Source organism: Argopecten irradians, chromosome 16 (assembly GCF_041381155.1).
Source record: "Argopecten irradians isolate NY chromosome 16, Ai_NY, whole genome shotgun sequence".
In the NCBI taxonomy this organism is placed as follows: domain Eukaryota; kingdom Metazoa; phylum Mollusca; class Bivalvia; order Pectinida; family Pectinidae; genus Argopecten; species Argopecten irradians.
The window spans coordinates 2,662,069-2,670,076 of NC_091149.1; positions in this window are offsets into that span (position 1 = coordinate 2,662,069).

Below are 8,008 nucleotides of genomic sequence, written 5' to 3' on the forward strand. Positions count from 1 at the left end.
CCCAGAGGGATCTTGGTTCCCACCAAAGAATGATCTATGTTTGACAATGGAACGAAGGATCTTTTCCCTGCTTTTCAAACTTTTTCAAACATACCACATATAAAATTTCAGACAGATCACTTAAGTACTTTCTAAGAAATAGCGGTAACAAACTTCAACAATGAAATCCAAGATGGAGGCCAGTTGGCCATATTGTTGACCGATCAGTCCTAAAAGGCATTATGCACAACTAGGGCCCTAGGGGAACCTACATATGAAATGTGATACAGATCCATTCAGTACTTTTTGAAAAATAGTGATAACAAACTTAAACTATAAAAGTCCAAGATGGCTGGAAACAAGAGATCGACCGACCGACCCTATTTTTTTTGCCAATGTAACCCTAAACAGACATATTTTTTTTGGCCTAATTATGAAGTGTGGGATGGGTGGTAAAATGTATTAACAAGGAGATCCTCAACCTAAGGTAGTTATCTAAAACACTTTAACCACTAGGCCACTGTCGTCAATAGATTGGGGCCAGTTGTAGAATGTCAGACACATTAACCACAAGGCCACTGTCGTCAATAGATTTGGGCCAGTTGTAGAATGTCAGACACATTAACCACAAGGCCACTGTCGTCAATAGATTGGGGCCAGTTGTAGAATGTCAGACACATTAACCACTAGGCCACTGTCGTCAATAGATTGGGGCCAGTTGTAGAATGTCAGACACATTAACCACTAGGCCACTGTCGTCAATAGATTGGGGCCAGTTGTAGAATGTCAGACACATTAACCACTAGGCCACTGTTGTCAATAGATTTGGGCCAGTTGTAGAATGTCAGACACATTAACCACAAGGCCACTGTCGTCAATAGATTGGGGCCAGTTGTAGAATGTCAGACACATTAACCACTAGGCCACTGTCGTCAATAGATTGGGGCCAGTTGTAGAATGTCAGACACATTAACCACTAGGCCACTGTCGTCAATAGATTGGGGCCAGTTGTAGAATGTCAGACACATTAACCACTAGGTCACTACCGTCAAGAAAATGAATGTCAGACATTTGAGATCATTGCTTTCCTATTTGAATAGAATTAGACTTGTTAATTAGCTCCTCTACGATGCTCTAGTGACGTCGTTATGTTCCAATACAAGATCTTACAACTCCCCATTCGAGGCCACCTCAGCATGATCCCCATGGTTAGCCAATCAGTGTGTCGCCTATGGAATCTTCCGTGTGGTTGATTCTCTTGGTAGTATAACTGAAAACAAGAGGCCCAGAGGGCCTGTATCGCTCACCTGGTTTGTAATGCCAAGTAATGTTCTGAATACAGGTTCATTGTTTCTTTTCTGAAGGAATTTTAATATTAACCTCTAAATCCCCTATTGGGCCCCACCCCTCCCGCCCCCAGGGGGTCAGAGCCAAAATTTATACAAGTTCTGTTCCTCTTCCCCCAAGGATGTTTATGGCCAAATTTGGTCACAATCCAAGCAAAACTCTAGGACAAGAAGTGATTTATAGGATTTACCTCTATTTCCCCTATTGGGCCCCGCCCCTCCTGCCCCCGGGGGGTCAGAGCCAAAATTTATACAAGTTCTGTTCCCCTTCACCAAAGGATGTTTGTGGCCAAATTTGGTTACATTCCATTCAGAACTCTATGACTAGTAGCGATTTAAAGGATTTACCTCTATTACCCCTATTGGGCCCCGCCCCTCCTGCCCCCGGGGGACCAGAGCCAAAATTTATAAACGTGCTGTTCCCCTTCCCCCAAGGATGTTTGTGGCCAAATTTGGTTACAATTCATGTAGAGCTCTAGGACAAGTAGAGATTTAAAGGATTTACCTCTATTTCCCCTATTTGGCCCTGCCCCTCCTGCCCCCGGGGGGGGTCAGAGCCAAAATTTATACAAGGTCTGTTCCCCTTCCCCCAAGGATGTTTGTGGCCAAATTTGGTTACATTCCATTCAAAACTCTATGACTAGTAGCGATTTAAAGGATTTACCTCTATTACCCCTATTGGGCCCCGCCCCTCCTGCCCCTGGGGGACCAGAGCCAAAATTTACACAAGTTCTGTTCCCCTTCCCCCAAGGATGTTTGTGGCCAAATTTGGTTACATTCCATTCAGAACTCTATGACTAGTAGCGATTTAAAGGATTTACCTCTATTTCCCCTATTGGGCCCCGCCCCTCTTGCCCCCGGGGAACCAGAGTCAAAATTTACACAAGTTCTGTTCCCCTTCCCCCAAGGATGTTTGTGGCTAATTTTGGTTACAATCCATGCAGAACTCTAGGACAAGTAGCGATTTAAAGGATTTACCTCTATTACCCCTATTAAGCCCCGCCCCTCCTGCCCCTGGGGGACCAGAGCCAAAATTTATACAAGTTCTGTTTCCCCTCCCCCAAGGATGTTTGTGGTCAAATTTGGTTACAATCCATGCAGAACTCTAGGACAAGTAGCGATTTATAGAATTTACCTCTATTTCCCCTATTGGGCCCCGCCCCTCCTGCCCTGGGGGGGACAGAGCCAAAATTTATACAAGTTCTGTTCCCCCTCCACCAAGGATGTTTGTGGCCAAATTTGGTTACAATCCATGCAGAACTCTATGACTAGTAGCGATTTAAAGGAAATGTTGACGGACGACGGACGGACGGACGGACGGACGGACGGACGGAGACGGACGGACGGACGACGGACGCCGCGCCATGACAAGCTCACCGGCCCTTCGGGCCAGGTGAGCTAACTAGTACATCCTGAGATGTTCCGATTCTAGGCCAGCGGTCATGCTGAGGTGACCCCGAATAGAACGTTGTTAGATCTTGTATTTTAATTGTATTATAGAGCATTGTAGTGGAGCGGAATTGCAAGTCTAATTTTAATTACATTGTAGTGGAGAGGAATTACAAGTCTAATTTTAATTACATTGTAGTGGAGCGGAATTACAAGTCTAATTTTAATTACATCGGTACATTGGTTGCTTTCAAGACCAGATCAGATACATGTATAAAAATAATTTGCTTAAAAACCTATCAAAAAAACAAAAAACATAAGACAAAATTTTGAATCTGAGAAAAGACTTTATTACATTGCTTGACCAGAATAATTAGTATGGAAGATATAGGGACCACAGAACCAAACAGAGTGGACGACTTATACCCCCGCAGTACAAATTTAGTAATATTAATAGGGGATTAGAGAACCCTATATTATTTACAACTCCACTTTATGTCAGGGTTCTGTGTAATAAATGTTATTAAAATCTGTCAAGCAGTTTTAGGCATTCGCCGCACAAAGTTGTATCTACAGACAGACAGACGTACAATACAATTCCAAAATACCTTCTGAGGGATATAACTAAAACGAGGCTCAGAGGGCCTGTATCGCTCACCTGGTTTGTAATGCCAAGTAATGTTCTGAATACAGGTTCATTGTTTCTTTTCTGAAGGAATTTGAATATTTACATCTAATTCCCCTATTGGGCCCCACCCCTCCTGCCCCCAGGGGGTCAGAGCCAAAATTTATACAAGTTCTGTTCCCCTTCCCCCAAGGATGTTTGTGGACAAATTTGGTCACAATCCAGGCAGAACTCTAGGACAAGTAGTGATTTATAGGATTTACCTCTAATTCCCGTATTGGGCCCCGCCCCTTCTGCCCCTGGGGGGTCAGAGCCAAAATTTATACAAGTTCTGTTCACCTTCCCCCAAGGATGTTTGTGGCTGATTTTGGTTACAATCCATGCAGAACTCTAGGACAAGTAGCGATTTAAAGGATTTACCTCTATTTCCCCTATTGGGCCCCGCCCCTCCTGCGATCAGGGGGTCAGAGCCAAAAGTTATACAAGTTTTGTTCCCCTTCCCCCAAGGGTGTTTATGGCCAAGTTTGGTCACAATCCAAGCAAAACTCTAGGACAAGTAGCGATTTATAGGATTCACCTCTATTTCCCCTATTGGGCCCCACCCCTCCTGCGCCCAGGGGGTCAGAGCCAAAATTTATACAAGTTCTGTTCCCCTTCCCCCAAGGGTGTTTATGGCCAAATGTGGTCACAATCCAAGCAAAACTCTAGGACAAGTAGCGATTTATAGGATTCACGTCTATTTCCCTTATTTGGGCCCCACCCGTCCTGCCCCCGGGAGGCCAGAGCCAAAATTTATACAAGTTCTGTTCCCCTTCCCCCAAGGATGTTTGTGGCCAAATTTGGTTACATTCCATGCAGAACTCTATGACTAGTAGCGATTTAAAGGATTAACCTCTATTTCCTCTATTGGGCCCCATCTCTCCTGCCCCCGGGGTGTCGGAGCCAAAATTTATACAAGTTCTTTTCCTCTTCCCCCAAGGATGGTTGTGGCCAAATTTGGTTACAATCCATGCAGAACAGTAGCGATTAAAAGGATTTACCTCTGTTTCCCCTATTAGGCCCCGCCTCTCCTGCCCCCGGGGGACCAGAGCCAAAATTTATACAAGTTCTGTTCGCCTTCCCCCAAGGATGTTTGTGGCCAAATTTGGTTACATTCCTTCAGAACTCTATGACTAGTAGCGATTTAAAGGATTTACCTCTATTTCCTCTATTGGGCCCCGCCCCTCCTGCGATCAGGGGGTCAGAGCCAAAAGTTATACAAGTTCTGTTCACCTTCCCCCAAGGATGTTTGTGGCTGATTTTGGTTACAATCCATGCCGAACTCTAGGACAAGTAGCGATTTAAAGGATTTACCTCTATTTCCCCTATTGGGCCCCGCCCCTCCTGCGATCAGGGGGTCAGAGCCAAAGTTATACAAGTTTTGTTCCCCTTCCCCCAAGGGTGTTTATGGCCAAGTTTGGTCACAATCCAAGCAAAACTCTAGGACAAGTAGCGATTTATAGGATTCACCTCTATTTCCCCTATTGGGCCCCACCCCTCCTGGCCCAGGGGGTCAGAGCCAAAATTTATACAAGTTCTGTTCCCCTTCCCCCAAGGGTGTTTATGGCCAAATGTGGTCACAATCCAAGCAAAACTCTAGGACAAGTAGCGATTTATAGGATTCACGTCTATTTCCCTTATTTGGGCCCCACCCGTCCTGCCCCCGGGAGGCCAGAGCCAAAATTTATACAAGTTCTGTTCCCCTTCCCCCAAGGATGTTTGTGGCCAAATTTGGTTACATTCCATGCAGAACTCTATGACTAGTAGCGATTTAAAGGATTAACCTCTATTTCCTCTATTGGGCCCCATCTCTCCTGCCCCCGGGGTGTCGGAGCCAAAATTTATACAAGTTCTTTTCCTCTTCCCCCAAGGATGGTTGTGGCCAAATTTGGTTACAATCCATGCAGAACAGTAGCGATTAAAAGGATTTACCTCTGTTTCCCCTATTAGGCCCCGCCTCTCCTGCCCCCGGGGGACCAGAGCCAAAATTTATACAAGTTCTGTTCGCCTTCCCCCAAGGATGTTTGTGGCCAAATTTGGTTACATTCCTTCAGAACTCTATGACTAGTAGCGATTTAAAGGATTTACCTCTATTTCCTCTATTGGGCCCGACCCCTCCTGCCCCTGGGGGGTCAGAGCCAAAATTTATACAAGTTCTGTTCCCCCTCCCCTAAGAATGTTTGTGGCCAAATTTGGTTACATTCCATTCAGAACTCTATGACTAGTAGCGATTTAAAGGATTTACCTCTATTTCCCCTATTGGGCCCCGCCCCTCCTGCCCCCAGGGGGTCAGAGCCAAAATTTATACAAGTTCTGTTCCCCCTCTCCCAAGGATGTTTGTGGCCAAATTTGGTTACAATCCATGCAGAACTCTATGAATAGTAGCGATTTAAAGGAAATGTTGACGGACGGACGAAGGAACGGACGGACAGACGACGGACGCCGCGCCATGACATAAGCTCACCGGCCCTTTGGGCCAGGTGAGCTAAAAACGTTGGAAACGGACTTGATCTTAATTGTACATGACTTGACAAAGCTGTGTGAATGCTTTTACATGTATACATGTAGTCCAACATTAAGTTGAGTATAATTTAACCCTAAAGATGCTCCCATGTATACATGTAGTCCAACATTAAGTTGAGTATAATTTAACCCTAAAGATGCTCCCAATTTGAAGAATTTGATATCAATGGATTCTTTACCAAACGATGACTTTTGTATTAGTGTCTTTTTGCTGATGAAAATATTACTACACCTTATTTGCATATTTCGGTAAATACACGTTACCGTATCCCCGCCATATTTCTATCGGCTAAAAACAATAAAAATGTTATTTTTAAATTAACAGTTTAAGAATAAAAAAATATTATAAATATCCATTAAAATATATCTACTGCATTACATCTACTAAAATACAGTAAACTGACTACTAAATTTTGTGATTTTGTTTTAAAAATAATTCACATTTAAAAATTTAATATGAATGGTGTACATACAGTTGTATAATTATTGGGAATATGAACTTTTAATAAAATTTAAAAACAATCAAATTTACTGCGATAGCTAATTCACGAAAGTAAATGGTATGTATGCTCCTCTAGATCTTCAACCCCTTAAAGCCCATGTTAACCTGAATCACAAGTAAAATGGATATTTTAGTGAATGCAATCCAATTCACCCCTGAAATTTCAATATGGACTGGTCTAGTCTTTGATTTTAGAAGAGTCTAAATGTGTCTTCAGGGGAGAATGTAGGAAGAAAAATGGCATCATTTTCTCACAAGCAAAAGGTTGAACTTTTTACATTGTCATTATATTATAATTAATTTTCTCTTTGTTACTGGCTTTCTGATTGGTTTATTCATTTTTTTCATTCCACGATGAAAAAAAAATCCGAGAATGGCGCGGAATTCTCGACGTTATCATGACGTCACAATAGAAACATTGACGTTGCGTATTGATTTGGAAAAAATAATCCCTTGGAAAAAATCAATGGAATCGTACGTGTAAATGTATTTCATTTTATAAAGTAGCCTGGGAAATCAATTATAAGTATTGAAGTCACTATTTTTTAATTTCATCGGTGTATGAAAGAAATTTTGTTTGTAAACTTTTGTGAGAATCCGCTACGCTTAAATGAAAGATACTAATAATTAAATCACAGATATTGTTTATGTACCAAGTAATTAATATATTAGCCATGTAAAACAATGTTGTGACTAATATCTTAATTACCGTATAATGAACAACCATTTAATTAATCAAGATGCTATTAAATAGAATTGTAAAATTGTACAAAAATATTGAAACTTTAATTGTAAAATTGTACAAAAATATTGAAACTTTAATTTTGTTAGAATCGCTGCAGCTTCCATTCTCGATACTCCAGGGGTTACTATCACTGTTGTTATATCCATCCATGGACCATGCCAAGGTGAAACTGAAGGCAGTTCAGGAGAAAAAAACTGACCAATCACAGGCCTGCAGAGATTTTCTTTGAAGACTACACTGAAACAGCAACCCAACTTCAAAGCCAAACAGTCGACCACAAAGTATGTTATTCCATTATTTTGATGTACATCAAACAGCAGTGATAGTTACCCCTGGGAAATCTAAGGTGTCTCTAATGACAGATCACATCAAAAACTAAATAATGTTGTCAACTAATTATGTAAATGAGTGTTTCTTCAAGGTCGAAAATTAGTGCTGCCTTCCGTTTGCATATAACTTTTAATTATACTGTGAACCATCATTTTTCGTGGCAAATAAATTTCGCAATTTTGATTTCAAAACAGATTCCCAGAGACTAATTTTTGCGGAATTAAAATTGAATGGCATTTCCTTTCAATATTAGAAAGGCTATGATATTTCTGCGGTGACAAAATTCCATGAATTCATTTTGATAACGAAATTCATGAAAGTAAATCGCACACGAAAGATATAGGTGGTTTACAGTTAAAAAGTATTCCGTCTTCGCATAGTGTAGAGTTAGCTCCCTTGCGGATAGGTCTCTATTGTGACATCATTATTTTGCGGGTGCAATTTACGTCTTTTTCTCTGAAAAGTATGACATTACGCTCGCAAACACATAAAGTTACTATCAATACCTGCCCACAAGGGAAGATAACTCC